The 19,976-nt window shown below is 40.2% G+C and overlaps 1 protein-coding gene across 3 annotated transcripts in view; it reads right to left on the bottom strand.

Annotated features, from left to right (window-relative positions):
* The window catches only part of syt2b (synaptotagmin IIb), a 39,027-nt gene that overhangs the window by 15,369 nt on the left and 3,682 nt on the right, over positions 1-19,976 (bottom strand). Inside the window, exon 1 of one of the 3 annotated variants that reach the window (XM_084738542.1) lies at positions 2,347-2,478. The exons of the other annotated variants lie outside the window; for them this stretch is intronic. The gene's annotated coding sequence lies outside the window, so the exon portion shown is untranslated. Of the gene's footprint in view, positions 1-2,346; positions 2,479-19,976 lie in introns of those variants that run through there. 3 annotated transcript variants of the gene reach the window in all.

Raw genomic sequence — 19,976 nt, 5'->3', positions numbered from 1 at the left:
AGAATAATTGGCAAGTTGACAACCATTATTTGTTCTGCAGCCATAACGTCTCCATGTTTGTTTGTTTTTGCTTCAGGGTGAAGAATCAGAAGGAGCAAAGTGTTTTGACATGAAAGGTCACAATTTCTTTTTTTTATTTCTTTCATAGTTTAATATCACAGCTACAACTGTACGGCAAGAAGCACTGTGAGGAGGTAGATCACATTATAGCATGAAAAGAAAAAATGAAACATGAAATAAAACAGAACAAAACACTCAGCATGAATAAAAGATAAAAACTGTGTGCATGTGTCTTGGAGTGTGTACATGTGGGAGTGAGTGTGTGTGTGAGTGTGTATCATTACAGCTCTCAAATGTTCAGAGCTATCTATTTTTGTTTTATCCTTCTCTGAAGGCACTAAAAGAAAATGATCTGTCTCAGTTTAAAAGATGGACAATTTCTATCCACCGTTTAAATGAGCAAGGACAACAACCGAGTGTGGGGTTTCACACACAAACACACACAGATGTGTCAAATTAGCTAGAGTGGGTATTTCATGCCACGGTTGGTGGGGACAATAAACATGTCCCAGTTGGTGGTATGACGGAGGGTTTCATAAGCTGGTTTACTGCATCATACCTACTTTAAAATGATATAGCTAATATAGCTAAAATACATCAGTAAAGCTACAATAAAATAATGTAGCTATATGTGCATGAATCAGAGAATTGAAGCAGACATTTACTATACAAGTAACACAAAAGTTACTTTGCTAGTAACTAGTTACTTTAATATGCAGTAATTGGTAAAGTAATTCAGTTACTTTTGAGAGAAGTAGCTATTAACTACATTTCGCTAATTTGCCCAAAGCTGGTCTACTGCCTGAAGCACATGCTGCAAGGAAAGCTGGAGAGACACTGTGCTGCTGCCAGAGGAGTGCTGACTAAGATTGCAGCATGTATGAGAATAAATTACAAAATAATGGATTTGTGTATATTTCTCTCTTTCTGCCTGGTGGTCTGAATAACTCACAAGATTTGTCACTTAATCCATATATTCAATATTCTGGCAGTAATAAGAAGAGACCCACAGCTATAGGTAGGCAGTGGACCAAACTAATGTTAGGCATAGTCAGGGGAGGACGCAATCTTTCAAAAATTGAAAATGCATTGTTTTGGCTCTATAATTAGCAAAGGTACTTTGTCACTGGAGACAACAGTGGCTGTATGTTTTTTAATCAAAATTATTGCTAGAGACACGTCCCTACCATTCCTACCTGATTGTACGCCCTTGCAAATTAGGATGCTATACAGTGAGTCTTTTGTTGTAGAGACATTTATATTTGAATAGGCCCACAGTTCATAAGAGGATTCCTGTACAATGACATAAAAGTGAAAGATCAGACCTCTCTGTCAGCGTCTGGCATGCATCATGATGTAACCTCATCTTCATTGACTCGCCGGCCACAGATCAATAAGTATTGCATTCCAACATGTGCATTTTAGCGTGGACTCAAGGTGGGATTTATGATCAAATGCGTGCCGTCATTCACATACAGTAGCGACAGTAGAGGCCTGGCCTGTGTGCTGTGGGCTGGCAGATTATTGTTGCTAAGCAATCTTGATAGTGTCTATCAGCTCTCCAGGATTGCCCACAACCTGCCTATAGCCGAGGTGACCAGCCAATCAAATAACCAATTGGCTCAAGGCCAGTGTCAAGTCATTGCCTGCTGTCTGAGCGGTGGGCATGGGCATGAGATGAATGCCTGCTGGCTCGACTCTGCCGTGATGTATGATGATTTTGATTAAAGTTTGAGCTGCAACAGGGGTCCCTCCCAAAAAATAAAACAGTCACCTTATATTTGTGCAAGAAATCGCCGCTACAGAGAAAATCATGTCAACAGCTGTAATAAACACAACATTTAGGACAATTTTTGCTTTTTTGATGGAACTCCGGAAAAAACTCAACACTCTAACTTCCATAACTTAGCATATGCCTTCTGTTCTGTTCATTCAACTGAGGATAGTGGATGAATGCAAAATACACCAAAACGCGTCCAAAGCCCCCCTGCATGTTTTAGCCTAGTGTTTACCTCTGTGCCATTAGCACTCAGTCCTTATCTGCCTTTGATTTCTGCAGCTCATCACTGGCCAGCATCACTCAGCCTCAAGAAAAAAAGGCTCTGACACATCTTGATTCACAAGGATATCCAGGTACAGAGAATACAGCCACAGTGGAATACTTTAATATGAGTCACTTAGTTTGAAAAATGCAGAAAACATCCTCTAAGACAGCTATCTTCTAGTTGTATTCACGTCACATAACTGCACCTCAAATTTAAAAAGATCTCCAAAATCAGCACTCACCAGTCAGATGTGGTATTCCCCTTCGTGGGGTGGCCCATCCAATATCAATAACTGTATGGGGCTAGAGTGCCTTAGAGCTGTGGTAACATAGTCTGATCTCTCCCATAAGCAGAGACTGCAGTCTCCTCTCACTTCTCTCCACTGCAGCACTACACCCCTCCTCCTCCTCCTCCTCCTCCTCCTCCTCCTCCTCCTCCTCCTCCTCCAATGCACACCATCTCCCCCATTTTCCACCCTCCCATCACACACCTCCCTACTCCCTCTCTGTCTCTCCCTCAATGTACTCATGCACACAGCCTCTTTACCTCTTTCTCTCCGTCTCTTTCTCTCCCCTCCAACCTCATTTGTGATGCTGCTCACACAGCTGATTGCAGCATGCCACTCTTTGGTCTAGCAGTGGAGGGCAGTTGTAAAAGATCAATATGCACAAGCTTTGGGGGTGAGAGGAGGAGGGGGGGGCATTTGCACAGTTTGCACGCATCAGGCATGAAGAGCAAGCAAGGTAGGTAGGTAGTAAAGTAGCAGGGCTGACAAACTCTTTAGGGCGTGCTGACTTCACCACATCAGCTCTGAATACCATCACACTGAGCTTATACAATTAATTGGATCCCAACAATTGATCTCAAAAGTGCGATATAACCCTCCGGAGACATCCATCCCTGTTAAACCCACTCAGAACGAACAACATGACACCAAGAATGATTAGGTCAACTCATCTGCCTTTCACTGATCCCTCAGGAGACTTGTCAATGATAATTGGAAGTGAGCAGATTGCAAAGCATCTTCTCCAGTTACAATACAAACAAAAAATGCAGCCCACGGTGCAGAGATAAAACCATTACACCACAAAACATCTGCTGTGTGAAATCTTTGCATGCATAGAGATGAGGGTATTAGGCTTGCATATGAAAATCTGGGTATAAATGTCCTCTGGTTATATTCATTCTGCATCATAAACTGGTTTCAAATCATTAAATGCGTGAAAACATCCCTAATGTAGTTACTTCTGTACATATTTGAGCCCTTTTCAATTCCAGCATTCAATCTTTTTCCCCGGCTCTCTCCTCAGACCCTCTTTCCCTCCTCAGTCTCCTTGGGGAAATACCTCTCTGTGTGCTCATGTTCAGCCAGCAGCTGTCAGGAGCTGCTGTGAGGTGGCTCCTCTCTCTTTAGGTTACACTGCAATGAGCGTCTTCTGCCAGAGGGGGGCAGGAATCTCACACAAAACTGCTGCATCACAGAGCATCTTTTTTTTTCCTTTTTCCATGCCAGTGTACTGCAAAGTTATGCCGAGAGATCTTTCATGTTTTCCCCCTAATCAGTTGTCAAGTGACACAGACTGTCCAAGATCTCCAAGGTCTTTTGCTTCATTAAGGACGGATATTTCACTTGTTTGTCAGTATAAATGTCTTGCAGCATTTAATGGTTTTCTTTTTATCAGATTCTCTAAACATCGACTGAGTTGAGTGACCTTGCTGTCAACTTTGCGACACAACTTAATTTAGAAAAAAAGTAGTGAGGTTAATAGACTGAGGTGGTTAACGAGGGGACGTCATGGGAGTGAAATGGATGTAGCATAGCCGATGGGAGAACTGGTGCAGTGTGGGTGATGTTGCTGCTATGGGTTTAAGGAATGAGAAAGGTAAAGAGGTTTGAGAGTTAAAATTACTGTCACAGTCAAATCTGTAAAAACAAACAGTGAACCGCATCTGCAATCTCAGGGCACCGAACCCAATATTCAGAATCAGACTTGCTGTTTGCAGATGATGTGGCTCTATTGGCGTCATCAGACCGTGACCTTCAGCACGCACTGAAGCGTTCGCAGCCGTGCATGAAGCGGCCGGGATGAGAGTGAGCACCTCAAACTGTGAGGCCTGTGAGTGGCTCGTTCCCTCCAGGTTGGGAGTGAGTTACTGCCTCAAGCAAAGGAGTTTGAGGGCCTTGTTTAATCCAGTTCAACCAAAGCCTTGATCCTTTATATGCCTGGTGTGATTAGTTTAGCTTGCTGGACTCAAATGCTGGTGCAGGTGAAACAGCTGGTCTCCTGTTTGCCTCCAAGGGTTGGTCTCAGACTGCTGTCAAATGAACTCTGGAGTGGTTCATTTGTGGTGCAAACACCATTTAAACCAGTTACAGGAAACGTGCCGTTGTGTGTGTCATTTCCGTTGCATGACTTATGTTTACAATTTTGGGGCTGTTTGTGTTTTGCCTTTGTGAACACAAACCAGACCAGTTGGAAAAGTGAAACTGTGTGTCACCTACGCACGGGCTTGATTCAGGAATGGGAACTTACAGTGTGGACCCAAATCTCAGGATCTTGTTCAAGACAGTAAAATGGAGCATGTGATTGACAGGCAGACTGGTGCAGCATCAGATGTAATGCAGGCAGTCGTGGTGAATAGGGAGCTGAGCCAGAGGGCAAAGCTTTTGATTTACCAGTTGATCTAGGTCCCCACTGTCACCTATTGTCCTGAGCTTTGGGTTCATGACTGAAAGAATAAGATCGTGGACACAAGCAGCTGAAATGATTTTACTCTGTTAGGTGTCTGGGCTCAGCCTTGGGTCAGGAGCTCCGACAGCCGGAGGGAGCTCAGAGCAGAACCGCTGCTCCTTTGTGTTGAAAGGAGCCAGCTGAGGTGGTCTGGCATCTGATTAGGATGCCTCCTGGGAGCCTCCCTTTGGAAGTTTTCCAGGAACGTCCAACTGGGAGAAGACCCGGGGTAGACCTAGAACTCACTGGAGGGATTACATATCTCATCTAGCCTAGAAAGACTTTGATATCACCCAGGAGGAGCTGAAAAGCATTGCTGAGGAGAGGGGCATGACATCAGCCCTGGGTAAGCGGCAGGAAAATGAAAGAAAAATGGATAGATTAATGGATAAAACTTTGGGGGGGGGGTTAAACCAATAGATCTTCATTTTGGGAACTACATTATCCTCTTTCTTGCCATGAGTTGGATGCAGTCAGTCTGGATTCTGCATAGTAACATTTACTCGTGTGATGTTGACAAAAGTTGTCAGGACATGAAATAATCTGGGTGCCATTGTAAACATAAACTGTGGTGTTAGCATGGCTAAAAGGCTAACAAGAGTAATCCACAATGTAGTGAATTCTACAGTTTTTAACAAATGCTTTATTGACAGTATCTTTTGTCATTGTTCTTTTACTTGCTGCACCCCTCCATCTCTGCTGCATGTAACATTTTACCCTGAAGTTAAACAAAAACAAACAATGACTCCCAAATGAAAGGTCACTTCCCCCTCAAGCCTGGAGGTATTTAGCTTAGCTTAGCATAAAGACTGGAAACATGGGGAAAATGCTGACTGGAGGTAAGAAAATCCACCTACAAACTCCAACAAACACCTATTATAATATCTTGTTTTTTAAAATCTGTACAAAAAGTCAAGAGAAGAAACGAGACATTGTGGTTTTAACTAAAGGTCATGTGACAGACTATTTTGTGGCTGCAGTGTCACAGTTGCAGTGATTTCCTGGGGGTGTATTTTGTTACTTTTAGACAGGGCAAGACATTTTCTCAGACTGTTTTTCCTACTGTACTTCTAGTTGTTTATATTTTGTCAGCAGAGAGTGATGGGGTGACAGGGTGGCTGGGAAATGAAGCAAGGGCTGACATGTGGTAAGAACAGCAAGACAGCTCAGGCCATTACACTCAGCTTTTGAGCCCCTTTTTTTTAAAGGTTGGGGTCAGCTACAGAACAGCAGAGTGGCTGTTTGCTGTTAAATTTAAGGACACAGCTCGCTGATCTATATGCTGTCTCAATGGAAAGTTCCTCCAGTCAGTAATTATACTATGGCGTTTACATATGGCAGCACTCACTGTAAATCTGCATTGTCAGAGGAGCAGACTTGGCAACAACAATAACTCAATTCACTCAAAAGTAGATTGAGGAGGCAGTAAACAGAGACTTCATTGTGAAATAAATTCCAGACAGGAAAATGGAGAAAATGTTAATGGAAGAGAGCCAAACCAAACAGCCCTATTCTACAGAGAGACAGTCGATAGTTATCTGATATAGGACTAATAGAAACTTTATTATACAACTGAAATAAGATTTTTCTATACTTTGCTCTGTAGAAAATAATAGAAAACTGGATTATGAGTAATTTGCAAATATTTTGAATGACATTTCTTTTGCCAAAATAAATACAGAGATTTCAGACCAGTTATCTTGATGCACTTCAGATGGACGGAAAGCAAAAAAAACAAAGATGACAGATTAAAAACCTCTTGTAATTCTTAGCACTGAGTTCACAGGAGGGTTTGTGTGACTTTTAATCAACAGCATAAAATTTAGGGGAGACCTGGGATAGTTGGGACTGACCTTAACCCAATGGACAGTTGCAACATGTTGATTAACTTAATGAACTTTTGTTTTTGGTTTCGATAAGCGTTGTATTCCAGAATCATGCATTATTTTACAATAATACAATACTATTTATTCATCCAGTAATTTATTAAAAAAAACAGTTGGTATTGTTTGTTTGTGCATAGAACAATGGCCTACCTGGAGTCATTCTGCAGATGTTAAAGATGCTCTTCAGTCTCTACATTTTACCCCAATATCTATAATGTTCCCACACTATCTGTGTGTTCTGTCAGCCATTACAGAACCTCACATGTTAGCTTGATAAACTGACCTGGACACTTGCAAACCATGTTACTTAGAAGTTAACGAAACAGTGATTCAAACTAACTAAGTTTTGTTTAATTAATAGAAAAGGTCAGGACAGTGTGACAAAAATAAATCTCATACAAAATAATAATAATAATAACAATTTTATACCTCCATACCATCTGTTTTTCAATAAATGCAGCAGGAGATGTTTAGTGAATCTTCTATCAGTATCCTCCTTGTGGGGAACAGGTCTAACTGAGCACGTGCTGAGTAACATCACTCTAACATGTTTCTGAGTGGAGAAATAAGAATTGTTGTAACGGCCCCCTGTTGCAACCATCCCTAGTCTCCCCTATTATTAGATAAAAAGCATCAACATTTAATCAGGAAAAGAATTTTGTCATCATTATGTGAAAATTCTTAAAAATCCTGCAATGCTGATGTGTTCATCCGATTTAAAATATTGTAAAAAAAAAAAAAAAAAAAAAAAAAAAAAAGTCTGTTGTTTTTATACATGTAATTGTCATATATAGGTTATGTAACCTATTTTTTTATTATTTCATTTTAATATTAGTAGCCCTGAACTTACCAAGATATAGACAAGAAGTTCAAGAAAAAAATGCAACATAAACGTAAACAACATAACAAGAATAATCAACAGCAACAGATGGGGTGAGATTCAACACGCAGACACACCCACTTTTCAAGGTTCAAATTAAATTCCTCTGATCAATATGTCCCACCTGCCTATACTGTTTCACTCGGTAGATACGTAAAATACTGTTCATCTGGACTTTAACAATATAAAGTGTATCACTAAATAAAAAGCTTCAACATTTAACAAACTTGCCATCATAATGTGAAAATTCCTCAAGATCTTATAATTCTGATGTTTATTCATTCATTCATTAATTCATTGTCTGTAACTGCTTATCCTTGAAGGGTCGTGGGGGGGCTGGAGCCTATCCCAGCTGACACTGGGCGAGAGGTGGGGTACGCCCTGGACAAGTTGCCAGTTGCTGATGTTTATCAGATTTAAAATTTTCTAAAGAAGTAATTGTCAGTTGTTTTTCTTCAGATAACCTTCAGATATAAACTATTTGACATCAACAGCAGGCAGATAACAAGTCTGTTAATGAATTTCTAAAAATGGTTCAAAAGCTTTCTGACAATAACAATGTTTAATTATTCTATTTGTGATCACAAAATGTAATCAGCTAATGGTCTTGACCAGATTTGATAAATCACTCCTGCTTCTTGACTCAGCAACTTTGGTGCCTGGCAGAGTTAAGCGCAAGGTCACAACGCAGCTGCATTATTAACCGAGGCAGTGATAGTACAGTAGGACTGGATCGCTTGGATTCCCAGTGCATTATGGGATACTCCAGCCCTTCCCTGGCCCTCTCATTTCCACAGAGCATCTGTGAATGAGTAAACCTCCTCCTCTCTGTCTCTCTACTAGTCGTCCTCTCCACAAAGGATGAGTCAGGCCTGAGGACTGAGCTGCTCGGGGACGTCGATAAGAGCAACACAACCACTATCAAAGCCCCAGATAACGAACATATGCAGAGAGCAGCTGCTGCCAACACGTGCCAGCGCTGAGCTGAGCCGGGACGTTTTGGTCGAGATGATTTGTCTCCTCTGAGGCGGCAGAGGGGATGTGGAAAAGACTGCACCCTCTCAGCTCCTGCAGGAAGTGCTGCAATGCAGGGGTGAAACAGAGAAATAGGAAGCTGGGAGGCAGTTTGTCCAACAGTCAGCTGCTCACTCTCTTCCTCCATTTCCTGCCAGGCCTCGTTCCTTCCTCTTCTCACTGTTTTCATCTTTCATCATCCTAGCCCTTTCTGCCATACACACATGCGCGCGCGCGCGCGCACACACACACACACACACACACACACACACACACACTTAAAGCACTGGTCGTACTCTGGCCCATCATTACTGCAGCGTAGACAACAGTAAACAGAAAGCACCATATGGTCGCACTTGGCTCTGGACATCAGCTGCAGTGTTTGGGTGTCTTGGAAGTAGCTTTGGTCAACAAGGTGACAGTGTGTCTTTGTTTGTGTGTGTGTGTGTGTGTGTGTGTGTGTATAAACACTGGGTGGGTTTGTTATGGAGTGTGTTTCTGTTGAGGAGGAACTCTTATGTTTTGACAGAAGTTTTTCACTCTAACTTACTTATTGGCATCATGACACTACAGTGTCTCCTCAGTGAAGGACAGCACAGGAGAGATGTTACAACTCAGTCATGAGAGTAAAGACATAACTGCTTAAAGATGATGCAAATTAAAGGATTTACTCTTAAAATAGTTTATTAATAAAGCAAACTATTAGGGATGTTGGGTCAACAAAAGCCCAAACATCTTGAAGTTGTGTAGAAAGAAAATGTTAGGGATGTGAAATAGGGGGCAGCATATCAAAGTATCGGCTAACTGATACTAACCATAGTTGCTGTTAGCTAGTTAGTTCAGGTAGCCATGCGGCTAGCAGTCCTGTTATACCCCCTTTTGACTGAGGTGGTTCCAGGGCTGGTTCAGAGCCACAGTTTGATTTAGAATCCGTTTTGACAGCCAGCGAACCAGCCAGAGTGGCACTAAGTCTCTGCTGGGCCAAGAGTAAGAACCGCTACGTCAGGGGCTGTGGGCAGGATTATAATGAGCAATCAAAAGGAAATGTCTGCCATTGTGGTGGAGATTTTGAGCCAAGCTAAAAGCTGTTGTTGATGATTAATACATTAATATGTTAGTGTCAGCACATGTGGTCTGTTTGTCCAAATGACTTCTATTTATAACGTTTGCTTTGACATCTTTAAGCAATACAAGAGGCTACAGGCTGGTGTTACATCATATTTGAATGACCAACGGATCCTGCAACCCGCATCGTTTGAGGAAGTACTCAGATCCTTTATTTAAGTGTCTGATGTATTAAATACATTTAATAAAGTACATAATTAATACTGATGAGTTAATGCATAAGCAGTATTTTAATTTATCAGTCACTCGCTGCATGATCTGAGTACATCTTCCAACACTGTAGATCACATAACGCTGGCTGGGATCGCCTCCAGCATGGGCTCCAGAATCAGAGCAGGGCGAGCAGGCAAGGGAGCCTCGCTCAACAGCCTCCCAGTGAATACAGCCAGACCAGGACCGAACCCAAACCACTGAGAACGATGGAAGTCAGTTAGATGACAGGAAGAAGTCATAAATCCTGCCTCTCCAATGTTTGATAAATAGGACACGGGCCAAACTGAAACATCAAAGTATACATCAAATTCATTTTTCCTAATGATGGTTTCTATCATTTCAGGCATTTTTTTTTCATGCTGATGTGGGTCCAAGTGTTCATTTTTCTGATGAGTTTGGTTCTAATTGGTTATTTGGTTTTACGCCATGATTGACAGCTGAGCTCTGCTTGTGATCGAGTCAGCTGGCTGTTTGAGCAGGAACGCTATTACTGCGGCTCCAACACTCGTCACTATTGGCCAGACTCTGGTTCCAAATGACATCACCAGCACAAGATGGCAGTGCTGGTATCCAGGATATTTTGGGCCAGTTTTGTACAGCGGGAGGAAGGATAGAAGGGTCGTTCATCTTTATTTACTGTCGTTGGTTAGCATGCTACCTTCAGTGGAGATCTCTCATATGGCTGTGTTCCAGCTCACAAATCATTTCATCGCCTCCTGATTGATATTCTGTGATGATTAATATCTTAAACATTGTTTTCCCACAAAAAAGTTGCTGGAAGAACATCTACTCTGTCTCTCTCATTAAGAAATTCTGGATCTGGCCTTGCACCCTCACGCAATATGTTGACCGGGTAAAAGTGAAGTGTGCATGAAGATGGCGAACATTAGCATCAGAGGAAATATTGTAGAGATTCAGCTGAACGTGTTTGAGCCTCAGTCAGACCCAAACTCACATGAGGAGACTGTTGTGCACCAAAATCAGCGACTAGAAGACGTATCAGAACGGTATGTGCCGTTAGCATCTTTTGATTGTTTTTATGTTGTTTATAAGCTTGTAACTGGTGGTGGCTGACACAGCTAATGCTAACTCTCATTCTCTGCACTGACTACGCTGCTCTGCACCAGAGCTTTCATGTCACGTGGCTTGAATTTGCACGTTATACAATGATTGTGCACACACATCTCCCTCTTCAGTAAAGCAATGTGAAAACACCTCTCTATTGACAACAGTACAAGTCAGTTTAGTCAAGGTCGGACATTTTAGAGGACATAAACATCAGAAAAAAAAACACTGTTGAGTGAAAGAAATCTTTTAAGCATTTCAGGAAGCTGTATCAGAGCTAACTTGAGCCGCAGTTGGCTAAACACGGTTATCATTTAACTGAACGTGGTTTTCGTGCCATGATTTGTCAAAATGTCTGCCATGTAAAAGATCTGTTAGAGCCAAGTGTAGATCAGTTTTGAAGATTTCTGAGTTTTACACCCCCCGCTGGGGTATGAAAAAAATATAATGTGGCAGAAAGCAAATCTCACAGCTGAGCGACTCACAGACCCAGTTAGACTCATGATGAAGAGCTGAAAACAACACAGACTGCCCCAGTTTTCACAAAGGTTAAATCTTTTCTCCATCAATACTAATGTTATCAGATTGGTCCTTTCCTGCAGCACACATTTTTATTCATCATAGGTGTTCTGTAACAATAAATAACGCCAACAATGGCTTTGTTTGTCCCAGTAAATCAGGACAGTGTGACGAGACACCCCAGAAGACTGATGCAGCTAGATTAAATTCAGCTATCATTAGTTTTATTAATTACATTTGTGCTTTTCCTGCTGTGACATTTAAAATGTCTCCTGACACATCATCCGGAGCCTTCTATACTTGAAAAGTAGCTTCCTTAACCTTAACGACAGGGTGTAGAAATGATCGGAATCAGCAATTAAAGCAAATGCATGGATGTGTGAAATATGTGGTGTGGAAGTGCTGAATCGTGTCAAAAAGAGGAGAAAAGATGCAGAGTGAGCAAATCGCCCAGATTTTTTAACGGTCTAGTTCCAGGGCCAAGACTGACGAGGGGAGATACAACAGATAGTTACGTTCTGAACTCAGCTGATCTGTTCATTATAGGAAGGAGGTTAATGTAAAATCAGAAGTAAGAAAATGAGATCTTGAAGATGGTACTTAGAAAATGCACGTCTTTCCAACAATCACATCGTCACCCACACCAAATGTCTGCAAGCTCGTCTACTGGGAATTGGTGGTTAATAGTTTCACGCTGCAGTATATTACCAACTTCTTGCATCATACATCAAGTGGAAAACAATTCTAATCACAGGGGTAACATTAAAACAAAAGTAATTAACTGCATAATATCTTTCTACTAAATTTCCCCTGCGAGTTTGTTCACATATATTAGCTGAAAGGCAGACCATTTCATCTATAATACTCACAAACATTTCTCAGTGGTAATGACAAATGTAACTGAGACAGTCACATAATCAAAAAGTGGATTTGATCAGCCTGAAATCTTGAGATAAAGGACTGTTTCCAGGACTTTTTCCTTAAGGGACCCCCTCTCAGTCAATGAGTAAACTGACAGCCCCTGACAAATGGACACATTTAATGGATACATAATATTCAATGCATAACAATAATTGTATGGGGAAAAAAATGATAATCTTTACAATTAATCCAAAATGATGAATACAATAACAGCTGGACATTTCTGTTAAATAAGAGATTTGGCTGAATTTTGGGCAGATTATTTCCTGTAAATATTGCATCAGTGATCCATTTTCCTGATATGTTTAGAAACTTTTTATATAATTCTCTGTCTGTATATTATATTTGATATTAACAATAATACATACTTAATGGGCTTTTTAAGTTTTCTTTCACCCCTTAAAATCAAGGAAGGAAAAGACAACAACAGCTTCGATCACATGCACATAATATTCAGTTTTTTCCCTTATTCTGAAAAAGACCATGTTCCTACTAAGCTGTTTGCATGGCTAATGAAAATCAATACTTCTTTAATATTCCCAGTTACATTCAACTATGCATGGGCATGTCTTTCCGTCAAAATGGTGTTTTTTTCAAAGTTTTCCACTGGTGGTTGACTTGTTTTACTGTGCAAACACAGCCTCTCCAACACTGTGATATTTGTGCTTTCCAAATATTGATATCAAATATTGAAAATAATGTTTAAATTTAGGTGTGTTTCTTCCTCCTTCCTTTCTTTTGTGCACACAGTTGGTGTGTTAACAACAGAGTTGTATGTCACAAACTGCTGTAAAAACCCCAACTGAGACACATATTCTGAATCTGCTGTGTACATGTCCAAAGAAAGCTCCTAAAATCAGGCAGATACATGTTTGACAGATGTGCTGCTGGCAGCAGGGAAAAAGACTTTGACCGAAACATGGATGACGTATGCTGGACCTACTACAGTATAAATAACGAGAAAGAAATAACAACAGAGATTCATAAGATCGAAAGAGTTACTTTTTCTGTAAACTTAAAGATGAACATCTTCATATGACAGTAGGAAAAATTAGCACAATTTGTCAAACCTCTGAGACGACCAGATTTTATTACCATAATGAACTGAAGGAACATTCACACTTTTTATTGATTTGTTATTTATTGTATTTCTGTTATGTGTCCAGATATCAAACTGTAACATTTATGTAATGATGTGAAGCCAAACTGCTGCAAGCTCTTTCATTTATTTATTTCCTATTTATTTTTCTCTTGTATCGTTTCCTCTCTGGGTGTATATAGTTATGTTTCTTTGTTTTTTCTTTGAAAATGTAAGGAAATAGCTCCTTGACTTTAACTCAAACCAAACAAGGTACCATATATACTCATATATACCCATATATACAAAAATGTATAATGTACATATATTTTCTCCCCTTTTCCGAGTATCTGCATACCCGTTTGTGTTACTGTACTTGAAGTTGTAATAGTAAAGGAAATGAAAAAGGATAAATAAATAAAACAGGATAACTAACTGGTTATTTCAAGACAACGGCATTAAAAAAAAAGTTCTTGGCCTCTGTAGGATTGAAAAAAACAACAAACATACAGATATATACGTCTACACACATTATACACACTCCTCTTTCGTCCTCCTGGTGCTGAAAATAGCCCGGCCAACTAGCGAGGTATATTGGTGCATTTAGGGTGTGAGCAGAGGGGAGGGAGAGAGCAACATTTAGAGACACAGAGGGAGGTAATGCATCTCTCCACCAGTGAAGGATGTGTTGCCCCACTGCACAGATCTGGGGCAACATGGCGGAGCAGTACTGAGTAAAGAGAAGCCAGAAGGGACACGACTCTAGTAAGTAATTATCTGATCCTTCTGCACTGACTTCCTACATTTCCCCATCTTTTCCTCTGGCCTCCAAGCCATTTCACATCAGATTTTATTCGACACGTTTGCTAATTAAACTGTGAGCAGTCATTCTCCTGCTACCCTCTGTGCCTTATTAAAAACACACCATAAAGTGGTGTGGATGCGTGTGGAGGAAAAAACTTCTAAGGCTACATTAATAAAGTCTGCAGTCCAAAGGCCGGCAAAGAATACAAGAACCAGATGTGTCAATCTTGACATCTTCCATTTTCTGCTCAGGCAAATCTCCAAATCTCAAATGTTTCATGCTGGGAGAGGAGGAGACAAATTGGCATCATTAAGAAAGTCCTCCATCAGCAAATCCTGAAACAACAGTCCATATTCTGACTGCATCAACACACCAGAAAGAAAAGAAGAAGATCCTCATCCTTCTGTTGCTGTGAGCAATAAATGACTTTATTAAGTGTCATTTAGAATCTTCGGGACATAAATAGAAATATGCATAATATTAATATTTCTCTCGTGTTGTTGTTATTCCTGGTTATAAAGCCTCTGCATCTGTTCAGCTAAGAGTAGGACTCAGAATGACCAGATGAGGGCACTATAAATGCAGGTTATTTTATAAAGGTTATCAATATCAGTAAAATGGCTCTGCATACTTCAAGGAGGCTTCGTGCACATTTCAGCATGTATGACAGGAAGTCACCCTCACAGTATGCTTTATGTCTTTATGTCACAGCATGCTTTTAGAAAGCAGTTTAGAGTTAAAGAGTAATAGAGATAGGGACTGTTTTATCACTACACTTCAGGGGGAAATATGGTACTTTTTACTCCACCACATTTATCTATAATCCTTACCGTTAACCTGTATTTTTATGAGCCTTACTATTAAACTCTCTATACATTTTGGCATTATGTATGTTTTGGATTTGCACTTCGATATTATATTTTCATTGTTCCCACTTTTTACTGCAACTGCTGAACAATAATTTCCCTTGGGATAAATAAAGTTCTATTTTATCTCTTTCAATGAGTATTTCCTCCCCTTTCCTCTGTTTACTTTTTCCTTTCTCTTCTTTCTTTCTCTCTCTTTTTTTCGTCAAGCCTATGTAATACTGTAAAAATTCAAGCAGCTCCCTATTCTGTGTCAATGTCTTTTTCCACAAATGCTTCCAATAAAAGTGTGGAGCGAGGAAAAATTATCCACCATTTCACAAAAAGCAAAAATTAACCATCTCACAGCCCCTCAGATTTATAGTGTGACCTAAAATACCAAACTGAACACAAAAATAGGCATCTTGTCCAGCTACAACAGTACTGATACATCACTATTCACAATCTCATAATGTCATATGTGATAATATATCACTCAGCACAAGTTTTAATTTTGTCAGCATTATTTCTGTACTTTTACTGAAATAGTATTTTGAATGTGGATCCTTTACTCGTCATAAAATACTCACATAATGTTGTATTGGTACCTTTACTTAAAGGCTCAATAACTGGTTTATTTTGGCCACCTAGGGGCAGCGTAACATTTACATGTCAGACTTTGCTGATATGACAAACTTGTCCCTCTCTTTCAGATAAGCTCTACCAACTCCTGAAGGAAATATCAGGCTATGTAGCTCCTAAATGCTCCGCTATGTTTCACCAGCTAGCTGCCTACTTTGCCAGTCTCCTATTTGGTGCAGAGAAGGTAGAGTACAGCAGGTTTTTAGAGTGTTTTAGCTGAAGACAGCTGCCTCCTGTGGCCAAAAACGGCACAATGGGAACAGTGAAAAGTGAAACAAAACATTAAAGTGGTGGGCCGGACGGCTAAAAAATGAAGTGAAGCTCCATGAAGTCATGAGGAGCTGCAGATTCACGTGATAATTCTCTGTAGATAATCCAAACTACCCCTTTCACGCTGCTTTCACATTGTCATTTCATACAATTCTCATTACAGGCACTTTAAAAAGTTACGGTTAGCAGTTCTGGAGAAAGTCAGCTGATTGTTGAGTCTCATTCCCTGGTCGTCAAATACCAAGAGCCAGTTATCTCAAAACGTCAATATTTGATGTGAATGAGACTCAACGATCAGCTACCTCAGAGACAGGCCGAAGTGTCAGACTAGATTTTCTTAAGCCTGAAAACAGAACCAAGAGGAGGCGCAGAAGTCTAGTTTTCTCTCAGACCACTTGAATTAATTTTATGCTGAAAGCTTAAAAAAAAATAATAAACTGCCTGCGACAGCTTTAAGTGAAGGATCTCAATATTTTTTCCACTGCTGGTACAAATCACTCACTCAAACACTGAGACTGAGCTGATGTTTGTTTTGTGTGTACTTCACTTGAGATGTGAAAGAGTTCTTTTACCTCCTCTGATATCACTCTCAGCTTTTCATCCTCACTGTATTACAGCGTGTAGCCTGTCAGTCTCCTGCAGAGGTGGCAGACAGGCGTACAGACACAAACATACAGCACGCAAACTAAGCTACTGATTGTTTCTGCTCCATCTGGTACTTAAATATATTAATTTGTTCGTGAAGCACTCAAAATTGATCTGTAGAAAGGTATTGATCTTGCGCTGCACGACAACACTGCAGAGGTTGGGCTGAAACAGCCTGTACAGTCATTACAGTCATGTTGTGCCTCTTAAGTAAATAAAGCCGGTGGCAGACAAATGCACTGAAGTAGTACAGTATCATACAATGTTGTTGGTCTTTTGTCGTTGTGGAAATACGTTCAGTCATTTATCTACCGCGTGGTGTTATGTGATTCATAATTAATTTGGAAACATCGATTTGTGCAGCTTGAAATCAAAACGGCTTTTAACTTGCCCTCATTCTGATCCAGTCGTCACCTCTTCATCGTGGATTTCTCTTCAGTGCTCAGATATTGGATACCAGTTCTGTAAAATGTCAACCAGATGCCCACAGCAGGGCTGTAACTAATGATTAGTTTCATTATCGATTAATCTGCTGATTATTTTCTCATAAATCGTTTAGTCATCTGGTGTATAAAATGTCAAAAACAGTTTAAAAAGCTACAGTTTCACAAAGTCCCACTGACTCAGTGATATAAAACAAAATAAAAAGCAACAAATCATCACACTGCTGCAACCAGAGGAAGGTTTTAGATTTAAAGTCAAGATGAAATGAAAAATGCCTTAAACTTTTCAGAACACATCCCTCATCATATTGTGCACCTATTTAAAAGGACAGTTCACCCCAAAATCAAAAATACATATTTTTCTGCTGACTGGTAGTGTTACTTATTCATCCAGATAGTTTTGGGTTTGTGAGTTGCAGAGTTTTGGAGATATTGTCTGCCTTGTCTACAACATAACGGCACTAAATGGTACTCGTCTTGTGGTGCTCAACGCACCAAAAAATGCATTTTAAAAAGCAAAAACTGGTGTCTCTTTCCAAAAATCATGACCTGGACAGTCAAAATAATCCACAGACCTGGTTGTGAGTATGGCAAGTTACATTTTCTGCCAATGGACCACAGTTTCTGCAGGTTTCAACAAGCTGATTTAAGACTTTTTGATTCATTTCACGTCCCTACTGGCAAAAAAAAAGTATCTTAATATTATATTAATCTCTTAAAATCAGCTAATCCAAATTGCATAATGTAAGACTTCTTGTCTTTTCTCCACTTGAACGTGGAGCATATCAGGGTGAGCCACAATAAATTCTGGCTGGGCTGCAAAGTTTGTATTTAATCAATGCTACATGAGAGGGTGTGCTTTAACATCATAATTAACATGATAATATATAATGTGATGTCCAATGAAATTGTGATTATTACCAACAAAATAAAAGCTGCAATACAAAATATAGCGTATACTGTGGGGCAATTCAGTCTCAAAAGACAAAACTTTTTGCTAGAGTTGTGATTTATTTTCATGAATAAAACCTTTTTCTTTTTTTTTAACTAGCCCTCCTGTGGGTGAAGTAACAATTTTAGTGATGACAAGTATGGTGTCATGCTAAGTTGAGCATGTTTTACTTACTACTGGAACTAACTGTTGTATAAAATGCTGCGTTCAAGTGGAACTCATGAACGTCATTATAGCAAATGTCATGAACCCAGAGCCATTTCACAATGTGGGTTCATGTGGTCTCTTCTCATAAACACAGTAAACATGATCCCATTTAAATGCACTGATGGTGGCTACTGGTTCCATGTTGGTTCAGTTTTGTCATTACACTGTGATCAATACAAATTCTTCCCCAAAGCGAGACATTACTGCACCGTTATAGAAGTAATGCTAACATTATGATCCAGTTGATTATTAAAACCTGTCAAAATTGCAGTTGAGACACTTTTACATTTGAAGGCGTAAAACTCAGATTATTGCATTTCAGTTTTTTTAAGGAGCTGCAGAAATCCTGTGTGTGGCCTCTTGTGTGCTACTTGTAACATCACCATGTGTCTCTGGTGTTACTCCAGTCTGTGTTCAGCATCGTCACCCGTTTCTTTTTGGATCCACTGGCTGACCACAAGAAGCTCAATCTTGGCCAACATTTTACGAGTCAGAGCAAAAAGGGCCAGATGTTCAATTCCTGAGCTATATCTTTTCTAGGCAGCTCCACCTTAAAACAGATCCATTCGTCTGTATCCTCGGGCAAAGAAATGTCGTACTGATGGCATCCAGCTGACAGAAAACGCACTGCAGCACCAGCAGAGACATCAGTTCAGCAACTTTCACAGGAAAAGCTCTTAAACTCTACAAAACGTCTCCCCCGACAGCACTGTCTGTGATAGATGTCAAAACGTGTCTCAACACAAACAGATCATCAAATGTCATTTTGTGAATTGGGATCATTGTGCTTATACCTACAGTACAGTACACACAGAAGAGTGTGTGTGGAGTATAAATGGAAAAACATCAACAGTGCTCTTCATGTACAGTGATGCACCTGACAGCCTGTGACGGAAGATCTCAGTTTACTGAGGAGGACAGGATTATAGGCTGCAGCACAGAATCCCATTTCATGAACCATCAAGCAGCAGAAGTGCTCCGGGCATGATCACCTCCTCAGGAGGAGCCGTGATGTAGAAACTTAAAGGAGCTCAAAACGAGGCCTCCTGATTACTGCAAGAACCGTCTACAACCTGGAATAAAACATTACTGATATTCAGATGTCCAACAATCCTCAATCTGTCATCAAATTGTCCAACAATTTCACTGTTAAGCCACTGGAGGTGTTCAGCTCACATACATGTGGATGCCTGATAAACCTCTTATTAAGCATTAATCTCAAAGATAAAACATGGACAGAGACCAGTGGGCTCAGACGTTTTAGATCTATTTGGTCACATAACAAACACAGTGAGCCTAAACAGGTTTGGGCCAGATTACTCCAAAATATATTCAGTTACCAAATACAAAGTACATGGGATTTTTGCAACTAGTAACATATTCCACTGAGTTCCAGAGAAAATGTAAGGCATGTCTAGTCTGACTACATTTGGATTACTTGGATTACTGGTTACTTACCAATATTTTTTCTCTTTAAATATCTGACAGATTTTCAGTGCAGATAAAATACATTTCTGCAAAGGGTTCTTTATTCCGTTACATCCACCACAACGTGGAGCACTTGCTTAAGAAATCTTGTATGTCAGACGCATTATTCATGAATTAACAATGAATTGGTTCGTGTGAAAA

The sequence above is a fragment of the Lutjanus erythropterus genome, chromosome 2, assembly GCF_056507025.1.
Source record: "Lutjanus erythropterus isolate fLutEry1 chromosome 2, fLutEry1.hap2, whole genome shotgun sequence".
NCBI classification, from domain to species: Eukaryota; Metazoa; Chordata; class Actinopteri; order Lutjaniformes; family Lutjanidae; genus Lutjanus; species Lutjanus erythropterus.
The sequence above is the reverse complement of the archived record's forward strand: the minus strand, read 5'-3'. Positions and strand labels throughout refer to the sequence as shown.